This window comes from Manis javanica, chromosome 12, assembly GCF_040802235.1.
Source record: "Manis javanica isolate MJ-LG chromosome 12, MJ_LKY, whole genome shotgun sequence".
NCBI lineage: Eukaryota > Metazoa > Chordata > Mammalia > Pholidota > Manidae > Manis > Manis javanica.
Window position 1 is genome coordinate 57,327,373 of NC_133167.1, and position 24,167 is coordinate 57,351,539.

Sequence of the window (24,167 nt, forward strand, 5' to 3'; positions counted from 1 at the left end):
AGGAGAAAACTGACCAGATCAGCCCAGCACAATGGCAATTAAGAGCTGAGACTTCAAATCTAGGCCAATTCTGGGTTTGCATCTTGGGTGCCTGCTTATGAACAGGTGTGACCTTGAACAAGTTATATAACATCTTTAAACTTCAGTTTCCCATAAAGTGGGGATGAACATAGTACTTGTCTCATAGGCTTGTTGAAACAACTAAATGAATTCGTGGTACTTAGTATAGTGCCTAGCTCGTACTAAGTGGTCAGAAAGTGTTAACTGTTACTAGCAGCTGTTATTAACATTGTTCAGGGTAGCAGGCGTCTATGGCATCTATCTTAAGCAAAACACTGCGCTAGACCCTGACGAGTATACTTGAGAGAATAGCTCAGAGCTTCTGTTTTCAGGGACTTGCAAATGTGTGTGCATGCATGTGTGTGTGTGTGTGTGCATGTGTGTTGAGAGAGAGGGGAGAGAGAGAGAGATGTGGGAGATGTAAAGACAGAAGAGAGAAGAAGCAAGAGACAAAAATACAAGCTAACTAAAATAAAAATAGGTATCATTTAATTGTGGGCTTCCTCCATAATAGGTACTTTATATAGATAGACCTTTATATAACTGATCTCATTCAATGTTCACACATTGGGTAGGCATTATTATTGCCCTCATCTTACATTTGAAGAAAAGAAGCCCTAGAAAGATAAGATCAGTTGCAGTGGGCGCTGGGCTGCCCAGGGAAGTGGAGAAGGACCTGGGCTGTGTGTGCCAGCCTGACTGGAGCACAGGAGAGGACTGGCGAGAAAAAAAAAAAAGATGTGCCAGGTGTCCTGGGGAAGCTCTGCTACCAGCACAGGTGGTCATTGCCCACACAAAGTCCGGGCCATTCTGATTTGGCCATGCAGTCATTAGTGTTGTGCTTTGACCAGGAAACTAAAGACTGCCTCAAAGTGGTCACCACGTGTTTGAGGGTTGGAAGATCAAAACACATTCAGAATGTGTTTAAGTGCAGCTTCCAATTTTGTGACAAATCCGGGACATGCCAGAAAGGCCAGACAATGCCAAACCAGTCCCATATATGGGCTGCTGGAAGGGAAAGGTTCTTAGTTATTCAAAGTTAACCAGTAGGTGGAGCGCTGCCAGGCATGGTAACGTACCTGAGGACAAAGGTGCGAGCCCAACCCCGCCTCCCCACTCCTCCACCTCCCATTTGTCTTTCCAGCACTACAGAGGCCAAGACCACCATCAGTACCTCAGTTTTTTAGCCCCTTCCCCGCCCATGAATATGTTTTACTACGAGTTCAGAGATAAAATAGAAAAGTATAAGGAAAAGTGAAAGCCTTCAGTCCCTTCTAGATTTTTTGTCCCATTAAAAACTCAGGGAAGAAAAGTAATCTCTGTGTAAAATTTCCATTAAAATAATCTTGTGACCTATACATGCTTATGTTACTCTACAAGAAATTATGTCAAAGAAATAATCATCCCATGTTTTCTTCCGTCTGCTACTTCTGTAGCTTTTCTTCTTCCTTCCTAATTACAACCCTTTAGTAGAATTCGTGCCTCATATAGAAAATTACAGAGTGTCATAATTCTTCCAAGTGGTAAAGATACCTCAAGACAAGTGCTGGGCATAGAAGCCACAGGGCATAAATCTGCAAAGAAGTAAAAAGCTAACCTTTTCAAAGAATATTGCTTCTCTCTCACTTACCAACTTTACATTTCCCTGTATGGCCCTGGAAGATGGCTGGTTAGCCAGAGATGGGTAAGATTCCTCAAGGGAGGAACAACCTAAGACAGGCACAGTCACAGGGGGGCCATCAGGTGAGAAATTGGGGATCAACAGAGGTGAGGCTTAGAACCTCACCCCCCGTGTTTTGAGAGAAATCTTCTGCATCCGTGGATGTTTTGTTGCCCTTGTCTAGCTTGGATTAATACTTAGTCTATAGGCACAGACCTTATCATCTACATTTGCCCTCTTACAGCACTAAATTATGTTTTCTGCCTTTATCTTGCATCTACCTACCACTTCAGCATTTTATTTAAAAAAAATAAGAGAGAAATGTGGGATTCACATATAAATCAAGTATAAAAATCAAATGAGTAATCATATCTGACTTGATTGTTTATAGTTCATGATGCGTGATCAAAACCGAAAGTTTCTGTGATATGACTGCCCTTGCACCGTTCACCATGTAAGAACTTATTCACTATGTAAGAACTTGTTCACCATGTAAGAACTTGTTCATTATGCTTCAGAAGATTGGAGACTGTTGAGAATTAGGCTTGGGGTTGATTAATGATTGTGCATTGAGTCCCATATACAGAATTTTATTGTTGTTAACAACCATTTGATCAATAAATATGAGAGATGCCCTCTCAAAAAAAAAAAAATAACCTTGTGGATTATCTGAAATCAGCCCCTCCAAAGTTCTTGTTCTGACTCCTGATTTAGTTTACCTGCTGTGTCTTGATCTTATACTGATATGCCCTTCTAATCAGATGAGAAAAGAGTTGACCCATTTCTGGATTGTAGGCCAACTTTTAATGTAATTCAAAAGTAGGAATTGGGCTAGAGGTTTAGGTTTTTTCTCTGTTTATTTGTGTATGATTTAGTGTTCATCCTGCACTAGACACTAAAATGCATTGTTTAATTATCTGAGCTCAACACACCATTTTATAATTCATTAGTCAGTTGCTCTTTGCAAAAGCTTATTTCTTATGAAACAAAAGTGGGAATCGTGCAACTGGACTATTTATCTCTCTTTAGGGGTTGAGGGTTAATATCTGATAGCTCATAACATCTTTATTATAATGCATTTATAATGATTTACTGGAATCATTCTATGGCTAAGTATCTAATGTCAAAGCTGGGATCTAGCATGAAATAAAATGCTGTATCATTGGGTAACTCTAGGGAAAAAAAGGCCTCAGCCAATATTTTCTCTGTGATTCCACAAACTGTAATAAGGGTAGGGGTAATTGCCTTAATGTCAACTAATCTATTAATAATGCCCATCTTGTCATTCCTAAATATAGCAGTGTCTCAATAATACATTACTGTCCCCTGTTAAGACTACCCAGAAATGAGCTCATAGTTTCTGTGGATCAGGATGCCTGTCTAGCAGCCAGTCTTACCTCCTCTTTTATGTAGAAGAAGGTTTGGGAGTTCTACTTGTTTTTGAAAAAAATTATTTCTACGTAGACACACATATATATTTTTAAGGGCGCTTGTTGGCAAGCCTTGTGAGCAGGGACAATCCAGCCTTAACTGTTCCCTGTTCCTGTTCTACTTCTAGATGACCCAAGTAAGGTGCTCCTGCTCAGAACTAGAGTCCTAGGGTCTGGGCCCCTCACTGATGGCCCAGATAGTCCTGTAACAACTGTCCAGGCATTTCAGAATGCAGAGCACTTCCTCCAGCTACGTGTGGTCCGGTGCTGAGTGCATGTTGTTCCTGGGCGACTCAGATGCACACAAGTTCCTCAAGGACAGAGACCACAAGGTAAAGCAAGTGAGATGGAGACACGGCCCATCACAGAGTACAGGGGCCAGTGGCCCATCAGCTGAAGTTAAGGGTAAAGGCATATTTGGAGTAGGGAATAAGAAATGAAGCAGGATTCGGGTGAGTCGGGAGAATGCCACCAACCCGCCCAGATCAGCCCTTAATCAGAACCACTTGTCTCACAGCGAAGAAACAGGACAAGAACCCCTTCTTAGCTGGCACTTATACTTCTCCTGGGCTAAGATGTCTGAGCAGCCACTTCCTTCTGCCCCCCTTACTGGCAGTCTTGGTGAAGTGAACTTCTACTTGATGATATTTAGAGCTTATTAATTTGTCCCAAGGAAGCTTATTGTATGGCAGTTTAATGACAGAAAACTGTTTTAATGCAAATGGACATGTAATCCCTCTAAGCCACTCTGAGGGTGTAAATTTAAAACAGTTGCTGGGAACTGACACCAGAGTTTAATAAGATGGAGGGCTAGTTCCTGGATCCTGGTACGCCCAGGGGACCCTGCGTGCACACCCAGCCCTGGCAGTTTTACGGCAGCCAGTGGTTACCATGGCAATTAGAAGCAGGGAGGAGCTTCAGTGAGCCCCTTCCAGGTGGTGGGGGCTGAGCTCTGCAGGAGTAGGTGGGGGTGCAGGAGACAGGTGGTTCTGCAGGGAGGAAATAGAGGGTGAGTGGGTGTCTTCTGCTCATTATTCCTCAGGGCCAAGATTTGGACTGAGATGTGGCCTGGCTTATAAATGCCTGATCCAGGCAAATCCCCACAGAAAGGGCACAAAACCTTGCCTGGGGGGGAAAGGGGAAGCCTGCTTCTGGGTAGGGGAGGCAGAAATGAGACTGAAACAGGAATTGTTTGTGAACATTTGCTAGGTTATAATGCTGTTGGGTACTGCATCATTCTCCAGGGAGCCCTGAATAAGGTTATTATGGGTGAAGTCATTTTTGTAATAAAGTTGGCTGTAACTCTGGGTCATAAATCACGTTCTGGTACTAAAAAAATTACTAAGCGTGCCTCCATTACCACATACTGTCCTCCTTTTAAATACTTTGATTTTACTACAAATCCTCCATTGACTGAGATGAGGGAAATACACACAATAAGCAAATGATTCCTTCCGTCCGCAGCAGCAGCCCCGCCGGCATCTGGGCCCTCCCGGAATGATTTCCTGAGGTGTGATGTTATTTATGGTGTGCTTTCTCTATCAGAAAGGCAAACAGCATCCCGAGTGACCCTGGAGCATTTGCATCATTGCTTCTCTTGCTAATTGATTCATCCTCTGTCAGGGCCTGAGACAAGGGCTGTTAGCTGGACACCTTCTCCCGCTGCAGATCCTGTGGATTAAGGTGCATAATAAGCAAAGATGTTCATAAAATTGTTAAATGTCAAAACCGCAAAACTCACACCCATTCAGAGTCCATCAGCTCTTCTGGAATGATTCTGTAAAATATCATCTCCTCCCCTTGTCCTTTTCTCAGTCTAAACTTCATCACCTTTGTTAAAGAAGGAGATTATTATCTATTATTAACAACACTGATTGTTCAATTCCTTTCATAACTTCTTCCTTTCAAATAAGAGTCTGGCACAGAATGAAAAGGAATGTTATCATATGAAGTGCATTTCAGATGTAATAAAGCAGAAAGGAGAGGGTGGCCCCAGTGGCAGTTGTAAGAGGGACAAAGTGTGGATCTCTATAGCTCAGTGGCTGCAAAGCAGAAAATGAAGATTGTAAAAACGTCACATAAAGAAAAAATGCACAGTGGATTCGTTTTGCGATGCCCATAATTCAGTAATGCCTTTAAGTAGCTAGAAGAAATATAATAAATGTTTTTCCACAACATTGATCATACTGTATCAGAGGAAATATTAGTGTGCAGGGAGCCATGATTATACTGGTAGTAATTCTCAGTGCAGAAAACTAGTAGGAGATGGGACCCTTTATAGGCAGAACTTTTATTGGCTGCAGTTATTTACCTTTAAGAATACGCCTAATGCATTGTCCTAGAGCTAAATATTTTTGTGAAAATTCAAACCAGCACTATCAGTAAATCAGAAATCCTGCCACCATTTTATAGAATTTATATATATATTTTCCTGCAGATGCTCTGATATGTTCCAGAATACAAAACCAGCCAATTGACCATGTAAAAATTCTGGAATGTCTGTAAAACAGATTCTTTTTCTGTATTCTGAACCCGGATAGGAGCAGACAGGTTTATGGCATGTGATTCTATCCAAATGCCACCTGTATATATATATAAAACATCTCTGTAAAGAAATTAAATGGATTATTGGATTATATTCTGCAGTAAAACTACACCCAAAGCTGTAAACCAGGAGGGGATATGCAATCACATAACTGCTTTTGTGGTCCTGAAACACTGAAGAAAGCTTTGCAAGGCAGGTTTTTCTTTGGGAAGAAAAGTAGGGAACTGATTCCTCATGCCAGCCTCTTGCTCCTCAGACTGGCAGGAGGTGGTAATGCGGTGGCCAAAGCTATCTTGGTGCATGAGGCCCTGGCATGTCAAGGGGAAGTTCTGCCTTCACTCTGGAGGGTTCCGGGGCTTGACTCCAGATTTCATCTAATCAGGGTTCCAGGGTGCTTAAGATAAGAGCTAGCCAGCCAGACTGCTGCAGCACTGAAAGGAGAAGTGAGACATGGACATGCTAATTTTCCAGTTACTCCCTCTGTACAAAGCCTTGCTGCTAGACTGACTCAGAGAAGCAAGAAACCAGAGGAATCTTTCAGTGGAGATCCTGTGAGAGCAGTGATAGGACGGCAGCATTCTTCGGCTCCAGAATCTGGATAATCCAGTTTGCAGTTCAAAAGCCTCATAAAGCAAACAAACCTGGCAAAAGGCTGCAGAGTTACCTGCTCTGTTTCAGCACACGTCTTCTCTAACTCTGCCTGACACAAATAGGAGTGCTTTCCTAGTGGAGACCATCTCCATCTCTTGTCCTAGTAGTCCTTGCCTAATGTAAATCACAGGTTTCCTGCACACATGCTCCTTCAATGCAATACAGTTTCCGTGATGTTCTTTCATCTCTACCCTCGGGGTACAGTGGGGATATAATAGCTAAATGGCATTTGGAACTTTTTGTGGAGTTATGTCTTGATTTTCTTATTGGATTTGGGTAGATGTTTTGTTTGATTTTTTTCTCCTCCTCTAATAAGGAGGAAGTGAAAGCATGATTTAAAGTTCTTCCCATCTTAAGAATTTTAAAGAGACAGGCAGTTGAAGGGAAAATCCCCAAGATGAGGGAGTGAGATTGAGGAACAGCTTGCCATGAGATACAGTTTCTCTGAAGGGGTGCCACCTGGGAAGCTGGGAAGCAGTCACCTGATGGGCTCATTTTTGACATGGACATAAATAATTTACAGGTCAAGGTGACCTAACAGGCTACTGTTGAGAGTTCTTCCCCAACATGGGGAGGTGGACACTTTTTAAGCATTCTCTTACAAATGGCACTCTACTAGGTACTCTAAAGAAGCAGCAGCTGTTCTTGGAATTTTTTTAATGAAAATGATTTTTTAAATCTTAGTTAATTGCCAGGCAGTTGAAGGAATGCAATTTAAAAGAAGTTTTTTTTTTTGAGGCTAATATCTCTTTGAATTCCCTCTTTAGGTATATCACCACATTAATGGACCTATTGCCAAAACTTATTAAAGATCAATGAGTAGTCCTGCCCTTTCTTCTCCTTCTTCCCTCCCTGTCTTCCTTCCTTCTTCCTCTTCCTAATTTTCCTTTTTTTTTCTTTCTCTTTCCACTCCTTCTTTCTCTTCTTCAATGACTTGGAAAAAATCTTAACTTAGAGCAATTCTGTAAGAATAGAGTCACAGATGCCTTCCCTGGAGGATTTACCAGTGGCATTCAGTGCTGTTTCCAGTTCTGCTGTGTGTACAGTATGTACACAGTTTCATTTAAGCTGCAAAAACACATAAGTGTGCTTAGGTGGGTCAGAGGGACCCTTAGAGAACAGATCCACTAAAATTTGAGTAAAATTAAAAAGCAATAAAATAACAATAACAGAACAACGGATCTTGGGAACTGCTTAGTAAATAAACAGAGTGCATTTTACTTTATTGGGCATCCAACCTGAGTTATTGACTTGCACTGTGGCCAGATAAAGAATGTAGACATTTGACAATATAGAATATTTGATTATAGTATAAAACTGATTTTCTATTTTATGAGATATACTTGTAATTGTCTCTGTAACCACTGGATGTCACTGTTGCATACGTCTGGCAGTAAAAACGTCCCACTTAGGCAATCTGAAACTGGCATTTTAAGGGCTGCCATGGTACCTCCTTGGTGCTCTGCCTTTTGATTGAACACAGGCTATCATGCTAAGATGACTCTCTTCTCCATTGAGTGCAGTCAGCCCAGTTCTCAATTACAGCATTCTCCTGGGAATTCTTCCAATTTACACAGGATGAGATTCTCCAAACACAATTACCTTTTTCACTCTCCTTAAAAGGAGCATGGTACTTTTATAATGATTCCCAACATTGTATATTAATTATAACTAGCACATTCTGGACACCAAGCGGAGTGAAGTGGAAACATAACCGTACAATATTCTGGATTTATAAAGTGCTTTTTCTCTCCTCAAAGAGCTCACAAGAGTTTCATATCTATTTGCTCATCTGTCTTCCCAACATCCCTGGGGTGGGGGTGGGGGGTTACCTGCTTTAATGTTTTTATGAGTCAAAGTTGACCTGTGAAATAAATTGAATGAAGTAATTATTTACACTGGCACTCCAGGAGTAAAGCAAAAACAAACACTGAAAATGTGTTACAGACAGCTAATTCTAGTTTGCAAAAGTAACTTATTGAAATTTTGGGAGCTCTGTTTTGTTTTGTTTGTTTTGCCTTTCAATTACTTTTATAGTTCCTTAATTCACGAACCCTTTAACTCTTCTTCTAAAAAGTCATTTAAAAACATGCTGGCCTGTTGTTGTACAGCCGACATTATAGAGAAATTAGATCTGGAGACTTTTCCAAACCTGAAGAAAACCTGCCTCAGTAGAAGTGTTAGACCAAACCAGACCAGTAACAAGAAATGGGCAAACCAATCGGGTAGTTAGCTTACTCTAAAAGCTAGAAATGACCAGGAACTTCAATTTCACCATCTAATTTGGTCTATTTCTTTTTTCCCAAAACCTTCTAGTTGTTTTTTGTAACTTCATCCTGTGCCTTTGCATTGGGAAAGCCAGAGTTGTTCTTAGGCAATTATTGGTTTAGATTTTAGGTGGAGAAGAGGGAGAAGGTATTCTCTATTCTAGTGAATTACCAGAGTAATATGTTGCCAGCCATCAGCAGGATCCTTTGATCCAAAATTTCAGTCATTGTTTCCACATTTAGGGGCTGGAACAAACATCAAAGAAGTGGGTGTACGGAATTTGCTGAATGCCAAAGAAGTACAATAACATACAGAGGATATAAGCAAATCCCAGTGGCAAAATTTGCTGCCAATTCTTACACATAATAGAGGCCCTAAAGTGACAGCCTATCTTTGACAAATGCATAATGATATCAATGCCACGGGAAGGAACTAGCATGCTGAAAGGTGAATAAAAGAATTGGGAACAATTCAGTGGACTTACACATTTCCTTAGTGTGTTTTCATGCAACAAGGAAAGCAGATGACACAAATGCATTAGGTAATCATTGGGCAGGGCTGTAAACTCACCAGTAGTTTTAAATCGACCCGGCTCTTTCACGATCCAGTTCTGAAGATGAAAATAAAATGGGATGAGAAATAATTCATCTTCTGGAGAAAAAAAAAGAACAAGTAAAATGAAAATAGCTTTCCTGCTCTCTCTTGGATAGTTGCAAATTTTAAAGCCCATATGTTGTTTGCTCTAACTTCTCTGCCTCCCAGGGCCAACGCATTCTAAACGCTTCAGCTAGTGCACTGCACCGAGTAGTCGAGGAAGTTAGGGCTCATTTGTATCCACAGTCTTTGTTCAGATATGGATTAATTTTGGTTATTTCAGTGGGTGCAAATAAAGTAAAAAGCACAGAACTGAAACCGCTGAAATCAGGCCATTGCGTGATCATCTAAAAACCCACTTTTCAAGCTCTTTTAAGTTTTATTTTTGAAATAAAAACAGTAAGATGACTGTAAAAAGTTTCCAAAAGCACTGACATTATGAGCAATTGCTAACCAAGGCTATTCCCAGGATGATGGCGCAAGTTTGGATATAATTCCAGAAAAGCTAATTGTCCTGTAGTGCCAGCTATAAATATTTGATTCAGAAGGTGATTTGAGAAGAGTCCTGTGGTATCTGGCTCTTGCCTGCAGGGCCAGGTATCTATAGCTGCATAAGTTGCTGCTGTCACCAGGGCTCGCACTGGAGGGGAAAGGCAGATTCTTGCCCTTAAACTGCAGTCCTTGTACCATGGAGATGAATGTGTAAGGCCTTCTGTAGGCTGCTGTGAAAAACCAGACTAAGGGTGGATGTTTAGATGAAGAAGTCTCAAAAAAATGTGACAGTACATGGAAATAGCCTACAGGGTTCATGAGCACAGTCTGGTAATGAATCAAGTACAAGCAAGACCAAGACATGTGTGTTTATTTGAAACCCTCCACGGTTGAAAAAGAAATTGTGCCAGAATTTCTGGCCTTTGCATTAAGCAATCAGAGCAGATTTGCTTAAACACACCAAAATCATTTCCAGCACAGTCCCTACAGGTCTTCAGTGCTTCGTACAAAATTTCTTCTACATCCTTGCACTGCATAATAAAGGAACTCATGGAAGGATTCTGCTCTGTTTATTGTGCATGTTAAGTAAATGCAATGATTTTCATTATTTCAAACTCTATAATGAAATGACTGAGTGCCCAGCAACATTAGAAAATGGACAAACAAGTATTCAACTGGCTGGATAAACCATGGCTTCCTGGCATTAAAAGTGTAATATTTATGAGTTAATTTAATCATAGAAGAAAATATTGAGTAGGTGACTGAGTAAAATGATGACTGTGTATTAGTTTTTGCCATGCAGCTGGATAAACATATTCAACGAGAGACCTTGGCAAGATCTGCAAAGATGCTCTAAACAATGGCATGAATAAATATTAGGTGCTGCCTAGAATTCACTGCATTTGAGCTCTTGAGCAAAGCCAGATGAGTTTTAGAAGGAAAATATAGAAGAAGCCATGTATGCATGCTGGGATTGTGTAAACATTGGAGTCTCCCTCTGCTGCCCAGGAATTGCTCTAACATTCATTTTCATCTGCATCGCTGACAGCTTTTTTTTTTTTAACACATTATCTTTGCACTTCTAGGAGTGTACTAATGCACTTCAGCATGAAGACCTAGCTTTTGGGAAGCTCATGGTAAATTTTTCAGCAACATGGAATTGGAGGGGAAAAAAACTTTGCCTAGGTAGGCTACAGAGAGATAACAAAAAAGATTGCATTTTGTACTGACCCAGTCCAATCTATATAAAATGGTAAGTTAAAAAAAAAAGTTCCTTGAGATTGCTACTTGAATTTCTTCAGAATATACGGCTTCTGATTCCAAGAAGGACCATAGAAAAAGCAACCATTGGGTAGAATATTTTGAAGAGAGGAAATCAGCAATATTAACAATCAATGAAGCATTTGTTTCTAGTACAAAAAGAACCAGTATGCAAGAGAGTATCACAGAAATGTGTCATTGTGGGATCTTTCCCTCTGCAGAATTGTCATTTTACCAATAAAGAAAAAAAATGTTTTCCCCCAGCTTTACTGAGATACAACTGACATATAACAGTATGTAAATTTGATATACAATATGTTGCTATGATATACTTTATATACTGGGAAATGATTACCACCGTAGTGTTAGCTAACATCTCCATCACTTTTCATAATTGCCATTTCTTTTTTATGATGTGAACATTTAAGATCCACTCCCTTTAGCAACTTTCAAGTATATAATACAATATTGTTAACTATAATCACCATGCTGGACATTAGATCCCTAAACTTATTTATCCTGTAACTGAAAGTTTCTACCTTTTACTAACATCTCCTCATTTACCCCACCCCTAGCCCCTAGTAACCACCATTCAACGCTGTTGCTATGAATCTGACTTTTTTTAAGATTCCACTTATCACACAGTATTTGTTTTTCTCTGTCTGACTTATCACACTTATATAGTGCTTTCAAGGTCCATCCACACTATTTCAAATCCAGGATTTTCTTCCTTCTCTTGGCTGAATTATTTATGTCATATCTTCTTTTCTTTTTATTAAAGTTTCAATGATACACCATCTTATGATGGTTTCCACAGAAGTTGCACCAATTTACATTCCTTCCAACAGTGTAGGAGGATTCCCTTTTCTCTGCATCCTCTCCCGCATTTGTTGTTTCTTGTCTTTTGTATGGTGGCCATCCTAACCGGTGTGAGGTGCCATATCTTCTTTACATATGCATCCTTTGATGGACGCTTAGGTTGTTTCTGTGTCTTCACTATTGTGAATAATGCTGCAGTGAACATAGGAGTACAGATGTCTCTTTGAGATCCTGTTTTCTTTTCTCTGGGTATGTACCCAGAAGTGGGATTAGTGAATCACATGGTAGTTTTATTTTTAATTTTTTAAGAACCACTTCTATTGTTTTCCGTAGTGTCTTACCCATTTACATTTTCACCAATAGTGCATAAATATTCCCTCTTCCCATATCCTCACCAACACTCGTTATCTCTCATCTTTTTCATAATAGCCATTCTAACAGGTGTGAGCTGATACCTCATTGTGGTTTTGATTTGCATTTCCCTAATGATTAGTGATGTTGAGCATCTTTTCATGTGCTGTTAGTCATCTGTCTATCTTGGAAAAAATGTCTATTCAAGTCCTCTGCCCATTTTTTAATTGGATTGCTATTTTGCTGTTGAATTATATGAGTTCTTTATATATTTTAGATATTGACCCCTTATCAGATATATGATTTGCAAATATTTTCTCCTATTTCATAGGTAGTATTTTAACTTTGTTGATTGCTGCTTTTGCTGTTCAGAAGCGTTTTCAGTTTGATGTAGTCCCACTATTAATTTTTACATTTGTTGCTTATCTTTTCATGTTATATCCAAAAATTCATTGACAAAACCACCTTCAAGGAACTTTTCCCCTCTGTTTTTTTCTAGGAGCTTTATGGTTTCAGGTCTTATGTTCAAATGTTTAATTCATTTTTGAGTTAAGTTTTGTGTATTGTATAAGATAGAAACTGAATTTCATGCTTCTTCATGTGGTTTTCTAGTTTTCCTAACACCACTTATTAAAGAGACCATCCTTTTCCAACTGAGCATTCTTGGCTCCTTTGTCAAACATTAGTTAACCAAAATTAGTTAATATACAAGCATTTATTTCTGGGGTTTCTATTCTATTCCACTGGTCTGTGTGTCTGTTTATAATGCAGCACCGTATTGTTTTGATTACTATATCTTTGTAATATAGTTTGAAATCAGGAAGTATGGTCACTCCCTCTTTGTTCTTTTTTTTTTTTCAATATTGCTTTGGCTGTACAGGATCTTTTGTGGTTCCACACAAACTTTAGGATTATTTTTTCTATTTCTTGAAAAATATGAGTAGAACTTTGATAGGGATTGCATTGAATCTATAGATGGTTTGGTGTAGTATGAACATTATCTCTTGTAGGCAGCGTGTGGTTAGGTTTTGCTTTTTATCCATTCAGCTACTCTATGTCTTTTGACTGGAAAATTTAATCCATTTACATTAGAATAATTATTGATAGGTAACGACTTACAATGCAATCTTTTTGTTTTCTGGCTGCTTTGCAGTTCCACTGTTCCTTTCTTCCTTTCTTGCTGCCTTCCTTTTGAACTAATGATCTTCCATAGTGGTATGCTTGATTCCCTTCTTTTTATCTTTTGTGACTGCTGTAGGTTTTTGCTTTGTGGTTATCATGAGGCTTATATAAAATATCTTATAGATATAACAGTATAATTTATGCCAGCAACCAAACTTTGATTGTGTACAAAACTCTTCCTTTTCACTCCTACCATTTTGTGCTTTTGATGTCAAAATCTACCTCTTTTTATATTATTTATTCATGAACAAATTACTGTAGCTATAGTTATTTTTAATACTTTTGTCTTTTAAGAAAAATTCTTACTACGTTCTTTGCTTTTGACTTTCTGGAGTACACACACACACACTCTCTAGGCCAAAAATCACAGAAGAGGAGCTGTGGTCCCTGGGCCGTAGTGTGTGTGTCACAGGGTTCTGCAAATCAGTGAATTTCCTAGATTTGCTTTTCATTGTTTGGGTTGTCTTAGCATTAAAATATGAGGACAGGATGCATCAGAGAGGTTAAGCAAAGCCTGCTGGGAAAAAATACCTATGTGGGCATGGGTATTCCGGCGTTTAGTGTTGGTTGTGTGACCCTGGACAAATCACTTTGCCTCTCTATACTCAGTTTTCAATCTGTAAAGTTATAAGAACCTTTGTTTGCCTATCTTTAAGAGTCTGATTGTGAGAAGAAAACTAGATAATCCATCTAAAGCAACTAGATAAACCATCTAGTTCCTTTTGTCGTTCAACTACAATGCATTTAATTTAAACACTGCTTTGTTCCAGAAAGGATTTCAGTTGTATTTAGAGGAGTTAAAATACAAATTTGAGATACTACCATGACTACAACTAATATTAACCAATATATCCAAGCAAATATGGTTAACCCAAAAGCTTCGAGTTTTCCTTATTTTCTTTTGAGGAAACCTCTCAAAATCTTATTTTTAAGAGGATATCTAGCTCACTTCACATGGACACATTCTACTTCAACATGCATTTAACAAGTAAATTTCTGGAGCACTTAAACCAGACAGTGGAGCTAGAAGTAGCAAGAAGGGTGTTTTGGAGGTAAAATTGCTGTGACTTGGCGATGGACTGGGTTTGGGAAAGAGAGAAAACAGGATATTAAAGATCAGTCCCAGACTTTTTAGACAGAAGTTGAGAGAAAGAAAATATTTGGAGGAATAATCAGTAGTTCAGTTTGGGGTGTATTTAATTTGAGATGCCTGTGAACACTGAAGAAAAAAGTCCAAGGAAAGTCCATAAAGGCAGCTGTGGTAGTCAGAGAGCACTGAGCTCAAAGGCACAGGACAATCAAGGTGCGACTCTCCTCTGACAGGTATGACCACAGTGGCCAAGGACTTATTTTTCCTGAATTTTGATATCCCCATCTGTAAAATGGAGATATTAATAGCTATCTCAGAACTTTGTTGGGAAGGCAAATAACAATTTTTTGAAGGCATTTTATGAGGAATTACTCTACTTCTCATTATTACTGAGACATTAGAAATAATACTAGTTGGACTAGAAACTAGTTGGACTTTCTCTCCTGAAAACTTCCCCACTAGGTAGCAGATGTCCTTCTCTTGACTTCCCACTACCCCACCTGGCGCTTTGGGCCGGGTTGCCTTGGCCTCCCTCTCCTTCTCAGGCTCACCTCTAGGAGGAGGCCGACAGCAGGCTTCACTTTGAAGGGCACACAGAGTCAATGTGGAGAAAAGTCTCTCGATATTCATGGTTAATGAGGGGCAGGAGTCAGCTCTGGAATGCTATGGGCTTCCAGTGAATATCAATTGATTGGGCTTTAGCACTACCATTTACTACTGGATTTTAAATGGGTGGGAAGAAGAGATTTTAGTTAGTTGGGAGAAAACACCTCCCTGCCTGCAAGGACCATCTATTGCCCCCACAGGATGGAGCCCCAGCTTGTCCCCCCAGGGACAAATGCTACAGAAAGACCAGACAGGAGCTAGTTTTCCCCCTATTGATGTTTCTCTTGGGTGAATTCCTTAATGCCCCTCTACAGAAACTCTGTGTGTAATTAACCTTCTTTGATCACTCCAAAGCCAAGTAGGGAATCTGGCTGCCAATAGCCATGGGGTAGCTCTGGTTACTATAGAGACACTGGAGGGGCAGAAAACAGCTGCCCTTACGTTCGTCTTAGAAGGTTCATTCTTAGATGGCAAATAGACTGTGCTTCTTAGATACAAACTTCATAAAATTTGAACATTTATTAAACCTTGATATTTGGGCAAGGAGTACAGAAATATCTGAAATTCTCCTCAGTCTTACAACCTATTTGGTGGGAGAAAACTAGTAGATGGAAGAGTTGGTCCTGGATAATGTCTCCATGCTAGGCACAAATTTTGTTATGTTGTCTTTGCCTCTTCCATATATTTTTTAAATCTCTGTGCCATGCCTGAAAATTTTCAAATGCAACAACAAAAAAAATGAAAACATGGTTCAAAGTATCCGTATTTTCCCAAATTGAATACTGTTTCATCACTCTAAAACAGTGCTCAAACTAGGTATTAAATATTTTTCAGCTATGCTCTATGACCAATATATGAACACAAAACTCTCATTTCCTGGGTATTATATTTCCATTCTTTAATTTTTGTCTCTAGTATATTTGACATAATGTCTTGAAATACCAGAATGAGAGAAATCAGTCATTAGTACATTTCATGTCTATACAAGGAATCACTGCAAACAGACTAGATGCTACCACTTCTCTGTGTACATGTATAGGTATGAATAGATGTACATGTATCACTCCAAAGAGAGAAAAGTCATTTGTTACTTGGTGTAAGTCAAGCATTAGGACAGTATCTGCGTTGTAAGTCCTGTGTAGGTCTTAGCTGCTTCTACTACTACTACTATTGAGAAGCCTAAGGGTTGTGCTGTGACCAGGGGTCAGCTAGGCTGGTTTCATGAGATCTACCCACTGCTGTCACAGGCCTAACTAACGCATGTGGGTAGATTAGATGTTTGCTCCTAATCTATAACTGACCTTTTTGGGAGACCATCTTTGTAGGTTCACATTTTGCCATTGGCCACCCCTTGGGAACTGTCAGAGTGTTAGGGTGAAGCCTTGGAATGTAGAATGCATGGGGGGTCATCACTCTAAAGCAGTGCTTAAACTAGGTGTGGTGAAGGATCAGGACCCATTCTCTACTTCCTATCTGTCACAGCTGATATTTTGTAAAGTGCAATAAAAATAACTTAAAATGGAATAAAAAACCAACACACAAAATTCAAATCCCATTTTTTATTAGATTCAACAGACATAAACTTTGCTGCCAAATGGCTCTTAATAGTTCTAAATGCTTCCTCTCAATTCTGTACTTGTCTCATCTCTGAACAATAACCAACAGATTATAGATAACGGGCCTCACTTTGAGTGCAATGTTGTAAGGGACAGTAAGGAACCTCAAGGCCTGTCATTCCATACTGTTTTTTGTTTCTGTTTTTTAAATGAATTTCAAAGGGCTTTCATCAAAGCAGGGGATGTTAAAGGTCAGCAGGCCTCAGGCCCCAGCTTCAATAGTGTGAAGCTGGTGCATTGACTGAGAAGCCACCAAGAAAAACTACTTTCTGCAGGATGTTGGCCATTCTCTCAGCCAGGAATTTATGCACAGCTAAGTGGTGGGCTGTTTAGTGCAGATACACAGGTGTGGAAACAGTCTGTGATAGGAAGGTTTATGGCAAGTAAACACATTGTATTATATAGTGTAATCAACTATATAAACAACTTTAAAATTATCTATACTTCATATTGCCAGCATTTTGTTTTGTTAATCTTCCTGACAGCAGTTAAATAACCTTGAGAGAAAATGTATACCTGCTGTCTCCCCTGGGGAAACTACATCTCTTTTGTGAATGACATAAGTTCTCCATAAAACATAACTGAAAATAGGAGATGGATTTGGAGATATGTCTCCTTTTTCTGTTGTTATTTTATCTCCAGTTGAATTGGAGGGCACTGTTTAATATAGCTAATCTTCTTCTGGACCCCTAAGATTCTATTCAAACCAAACTATTTCTCTGAGGGGCAAACTGGAGACAAAAGATAAAGGACATTGTGCCAACTACCACCGTGGGGAAGGCTCTGCATCCCCGGCTGCCTGGCCTGTACTTTCCCCTCCCCAGTTGCTCCACCCTAAAGCTCACAGTTCTTTCTGATTGCTGCAGAAGATCTCAGCTACTCACATCAACACTCTACTGGTCCTTTTCCCTTAAAACCAAACAAAACATAAAAAAATGCTTTGTTTGAGTCAGGTTCCAAATAAGGTCCGTTCATTAGAATGGGTGAGTTAAAAGTCTCCTTTAATTGACAGATGTTGGGGCTCCTGAGATGGGGTCATGGGTGAACAGCTGGTGCTGGGAGCAGCCGAGTGGGCACTGCCTCACCCCAGAAAGGCCAAGTCTCAATTTTGGACTAGTTTGATGAGGCAAAGTTCGGGACATTAGTGCCCTGGGGCATGTTCTCGGTGCCTGCCTGAGACAGGGAGTGGTTCTGGTGACACTGGAAGGGTGAGCAGCTGGCCCAGTACCAACACTTCAGGAGTGACAACTACCTACCAGGTTTCAGCAGCACTGACTTGGGGCCATAGTTTACTGCACACCGCTTCTGTCCGTTCAAGTGGGCTGACCTCCTTCAGGCTGTGGGGCTAATAGGAAGTCCGGAGAAGGCTTCACAAACTGGCTGAGTCCTGTGCCCTGGAGCTGGGACTCCAAGGACCTGAGGCCCCACCGTGTTTGGATGAGTTGAATTGTGAACAGTTTCTGGAAGAGGAGCATATACTATAGACTCTATCACTCACTCTTAGAAGTAGTCCATGTACTCCACCCACTTGATAGGAAAAAATGGCTTCAAAACACACCATTTCGTCATTGTGAAAATGATGCCAGAGCTATATGACCCTGCTAACAATCAGACTCTGTTCTGATTTGGTCTGATGGGGAATAAGAATGTCCTGATAGTTATTGTAACTCCACAAGTTTTCTTTCCTGACTCTACAATGATAATCCTGTCAAGGATGAAGTAGTAGCAAACGACCAGTGGGATCAGAACTTCCATTGCTGTTACTATGGTAGATACTACAACCATCAGAATATATTCAAGACAGGCAGGTTGCTAGATCACAAATGGGATACGGGGTCACCATCAACAGGAATCCTGTGACTATGATTGGGACAAGGCCCTGTCTGACGTTGTAAATGAATATAAAATCATTTCAAACTGGTTCAGACAGTAAGTTTGGGAGACAACTATCTTCTCAACATTGGATCAACTAAAGATGAACTGACTGTTCCCATCTTCCAATAAAGGCTTCTTGCTACTGGGAAGGGGCTGGTCATTAGAGCAAAGGCTATCTGTGCATCTGAACCATAGAGGGTGCAATTGGAAAAGAGCACAGGATCTACGGTATACCTCAGAAGGATCGGCTACTTATGCTATTTTACTGTCCTGGTCACAACATGGCATCTTAGACCTTCAATCCCCCGTAACTGACCTGACTACAAAAGTAAAGATGCTGAGAATCCAGGAAGGTCTGAACTGGTCCACAGATCCAGAGAAAGGTCTCATTTCTCTGACCTCGTCCTCAGCTCCCCCAGTTGAGTTTGCTTGGACTGTAAGCTGATTATTGAAGTTCAAGAGAAAAGGGCCACTCTCTTGTTTGTTACTTTGATTTTCCATGTGTCGTACTGTCATTGTAATAAACACAGAGATGGTTTTTCCAACACATTTTAATCACAGGACTGAGTGCATTACGTGGGTATATCAGTAGACCAAGTATCTGAGCTCCATTGCTAGCATATCTCCTTCTAGTCAGCAAAAGAAGAAACTGAACAATTAAGCTCTGAGTTCATCCATTCCTACCCTTGGAAATCAACTACAGTGAAAATTTATGTCCATTCTCTGTTTGATCAGCTCAGTTGCTTACTCAAAGATTCTAGGGAGAGAATGAGCCAAGTCACCCTGTTGCCTATGGGAGGTAGTGGAAAGAGTTTGGCAAGCTCAACCATGTGCTATTTATTTAGCATCAGTTGTCACCAACCTCCCCTCCCATCCCTCAAGCCATCTGCACCCCCACAATGCACGAGCACACACACAGCCAAGTGCAGGAAATCCTGGAGGGGAAGGAAAAGACTTGTTCGGCTGCTAACGTTCAACTCTTCACAAGTTCTAAAGCAAACCAATGAGCTCTGAAGTTTAGTCTGTTTACAGTGATTCTACCCTGTCTTTTGAAATATGATCAAATAAATAAATTTGCATGCCAAAAAATTTATAGGTTCTTCTACCATTTCTTTCTCACTCTTTTTGTTCCCCCTTGCAAATTTTTTATTATTCTTATTGTTGAAGAAACTGGCTGTTGTCTGGGACAGTCTGGATCGTGCTGATTGTATCCCTGTTTGATGTGTTCCTCTGCTAGTACAAGTTGTAAACTGGTTGTTAGATCTAGAGGCTTGATTAGATTCGGTTTCAATCATTTTGTCAAGAGTATTTCCTGTGTAGTGTTTTGCACTATTTTTAGTAGGTACATAATATCTGATTGTATCTCTTTGGCGGCGATGAGAGCAGCCATTGGTGGTCATTGTCCAGACCCATTAATTCGTTAGGAGGTTGCAAAATGTTGATGTCCTAATTCTAACATTCTTTATTCATTTATTAGCTGGAAAAGTTCTGTAAAGAGAAACTTCCTCTTGACTCTTTGGTTACTCTGAGATCAGTTTTTTAACACAATGGTTTGGTTCCCTAGTATCTTCTAAAGGTGATTAGTGAGTTTGTTTTTTCGGTATCATACTGAACTGAACAGATTTAAAGATACTTGGTATGTTTCAGTCCGTTCCATTTATCGTCCTATTGATGCTCAAATGACCCCATCTTTGGCTAAATCCTTTGGACAGAATTTTGGTACTATTTTATAGCTTCCTTGTTACCTGGTATGATAAGATATTCCAGACTTAATACACTTCCTGCCTTAGACCTGGAATCAGCCATCTTTCTAAGAGGGTTAGTGTCTTTTGTTGGGAAATAGTCTATGGAGACACAATCAGGGTTCCTCCAAGCCGACCAGCTGACCATGCTTTTACTGGGCTGAACTGGGCCCCATGGAGGAGGTAGCATTGGGTCTGGGACGAGAAGAATGGTAGGCATCCCAGAGATGAGGCGGGTGTGGAGTGCAGTTAGAGGTGCTGCATACACACACTCCTCCCTGCCCCATTCTTCCTCCCTATGGCACACCCCCAGGGCACATGGAGACAGAGTTGATACTACCACTTGGCTCAGGATGGCGCAGTATAGTTTGGGAGGACCAAGAAGGGTCCTCCCTCCTTACCTCAAATATCTCAAGCTATCTGACCTGCACAAATGAGCACAAATCTCATCTCAAGATGCTTAATTTTAAGTATCTACTTAATTTCTTTCTCTGAGTCTGTTTTCACATCAACAAATCTGGTCAGGTGAATTAAATGGAAAGCACTACATATTAATCTTTTTACTTACTACTTCTGGGTTTTAAGTTGTAATTTAAAGAGTTACCCCCATGCCAGGTTATAGAGTATTTCACCCCAAATTTTTCCCTAATATTTTATATGTTATCTTTTACATGTAAGTTTCCCACCCATTTAAAATTTGTCCTGGTATACGGCACAAAGAATGGCTTCAATTTTACCTCTTTGCATATCTGAACTTACTAAAAAGTCCATCTTTTCCTCATTAATTAGGGATGCCACTTTTATCATACACTTAATTTCTATATGCATTTAGGTCTATTTCTGTTCTTTCCAGTTTTTCCATTTGTCTATTCATTAATTAATACCAAAGTGTTTAATTATAAAGGTTTATGATATGTCTTAATATTACATCATTTATCTTCTTTTCGAGAAGTTTCCTGGCTATCTTGCATGTTTATTCTTCCGAACATACTATCTAATCAATTCACCTAGCTCTAGGAAAAAACTTGATGGCATTTTTACTGAACTTGCATTACATGTTTAAATAAACATAGAAAGAACTAAGATCTTTATAATGTTGAGTTTTCCTATGAACATAGATCATCTTTCCAACTGTTTAATTTTGTATCTCCATGAGTGTTTATAATTTTCCTCATATAAATTTTGAACATTTCTTATTAAATTTACAGAGTATTTTATTTTGATTTTAGCCATTAGACATGTAACCTTTTCTTTCATTATATCTTCTAACTGGTTTTTATTTGTAACTATTGATTGGTGTTGGTGTTCTGAAACTGTTGTGTATGAAGTATGGAATACAGCAAAAATGTATATATATTGGTGTCATCGAAAACTGGGATTTCCAGCTTGGGTGAGAGCAGATAGAAATGTAACATCAATGAGATTAAGTAAAACTCCTATAGTTCTGAAAATAAATCTAAGGTAGCAATACTAATTCATAACATATTTTATGTTTAGAAATACCCATCTTCTAGTTACGTCCACTGAAAAAGCCTATAAGCAATGGCTAACCTAATGGCAATGTGCACCCCTAGAAGTTCACAGTTAGTAAATGGCAGAGATAGGATTTGAACCTAAGGAAGTTGTAATTCATTTTACACCAAGCCACCTAGACTCTGTTCACTCTAAGCACATTGAGAAAATCAGAAAATAAACATTTTGAGAACACACTAACAAATCTAATTATTATTTCGAGGCCAGTACCATTGGTTTGATATGACTTCACACTGAATTGCAACAGAGCTTTAAAATACACAGGAATCTGGAGAGAAAGAGAGACTTTGGTGTATTTTGAGGATAAAACTTAAATATAGTGTGACTCTTAACATGGAAATTTATATCTCTTCCATTTTTATTCTCTGTCAGAAACTCTGTTATATTACTGCACACTCTTGTGTCTCTCCCTCATATCTCCATACAGTGAAACACTATCAGCCCTATGAATCCTGGTTTAAGTATATGAAAAGTTGAAGAATCTTTTCATTTATTATTAGCACAGACAGTGAGTTGATTAAGTCATTTTAACAGGAACTGTTCAAACTGGTTGTTGGGATTAAACAACAGAAGGTACCAACTGATTGAAGGTCTGACTGCTCAGCTGGTATTTGGTGTTTGTGCAAACTAAGCAAATAGTTACAACCTTTATTCCTGTCCTTCCCAGAATTTACTTTGTTCACATTTTAATTATTCATTTTCTTCAATGCATCTCATGCCTTGCTAATAAATACTGAATTTCTCTTTCTTCAAGAAAACTTTTATAACAAATTTTGTTTTTGTTGGTTGCCCACCTCTTAAAACAAAAACAAAACCCAATTATGCTCTCTCTCTATTGGGAGCATGATTATTTGTAAGTGCTTGTGAGGGCAGTGAAATTCATTCATTCCTATCCTAAAGATTTATTAAGCACCTACCAATGTGCCAGGCATTGTTCTAGGTGTTGAAGAAACAGTGAGGACAAGGCAGACAAGTTTTTGCTCTCAAGGATTTACCTTCTATAGGAGGAGATAGAGGAAAAACAATTAGCAAGTGCAGAGCCAGATAGTAGCAGAGAGTGATTTGTCCTGTGACTAAGATATGGGCCTGGGCAGTCACGTGATAGGGACTGAGCAGGGAGATTCCTCAGCTTGGATGGTCAGAAAAGTCTTTGGAAAGATTTGGGCCACATGAAGGCCCATGCAGGGAGATGTCCAGGCAGAAGGAACAGTGCCCAGACCTTGCCGCAGGAGGGTACTTGGTGTGTATGGAAAAGAGAAAGACTGCCTGTAGCTGGAGGCTGGTGAACCGCACCAAACTGTAACTGGCCTCTAAGTACTTCAGGATGTCTTTGTTAGTGTATTCATTTCACTCTGCCGTGTTTCAAAAAGGATGTAAAATAGCTCTTCGAACTTTGCAGTTCCTTAGAGTGCCTATAGATTTAAGAAACAGAAAAGTGAGTCTGTTAGCAAGGAAAACCCACAGATCAATCTGACACAGGGCAGGATGCAGAATGCTTGCTTTTATTTTAAAGGCTCACCCACCTTGAAATGTCATTTAAGAAATTGTTTTTAGGGAAAATTGTTGCACCAAATTCAATTTCAAACCAGCAGACCTATTATATTCTCCAATGAATCATGGCACATGCTATTTACCAAACTCCTGTAAAAACAAATTTCTTTTGTACACATTACAAAGAAATGTTACATAAAATTAAGCACCAAGTAATGACTTTAATTTGTGGTTAGTTAATAATACATAGATGATCACGCGGCTGTAAAGGAAGCCGCTTGGGACATTAACAGATGTGTTGGCACAGAGAAACTGGAAGCAGGCAGGCTGTGAGGATGGGGAATAAAGAGGACTCAAGAGGTAATGGACATTAGATGCTTTGACTTCCAGTCATAGGCAGAGACCTACTAAGACCTTTGACCAGAGAAGCCCGTTTGAATGACTTTTAGGTAATTTTCATTGGGTTCTAAATTGTTTTTTACTTTGACCAGCAAGAAGGTTTTATTAAATTTAATCTAATTCTCATTTAACATGAGCTTACTGAATGGCCTTGACTCAAAAGTTCTTTTTTTCAGCTTTTCAAGAAGTCATAATTGTCCCAAGTTCCATGAGCCACTTTACTCGGTTAATATTTTGGCACTTAATGACTCCATGCTAAGATACTCGGACTTTACTTATTTGGAAATATAAATAAAATAAAGTAAAGCCCTAATATTTGAAGGAATGCAATGTTACATTTTTCGGAGGTCCGCAGACTGCAGAGGCAATCTTATAAACAGACACACAAAAAAGGAAATTCTCGGGCCCATGCTGCAGTGGGTGGGTTGGAAAATCAATGGCCCAGAGGATTTGTGGTTAAAATTGCTGAAACCTCTAGGAAGGAGGAATGGAAAGTTGTTAGG

The 24,167-nt window shown here is 39.5% G+C and overlaps 1 pseudogene; it reads left to right on the plus strand.

Moving 5' to 3' along the window:
- LOC108401356 (tissue alpha-L-fucosidase pseudogene) overlaps nucleotides 1–18,944 on the plus strand; it is a 31,196-nt pseudogene extending 12,252 nt beyond the window's left edge.
- The last annotated feature ends 5,223 nt before the right edge of the window (nucleotides 18,945–24,167 follow it).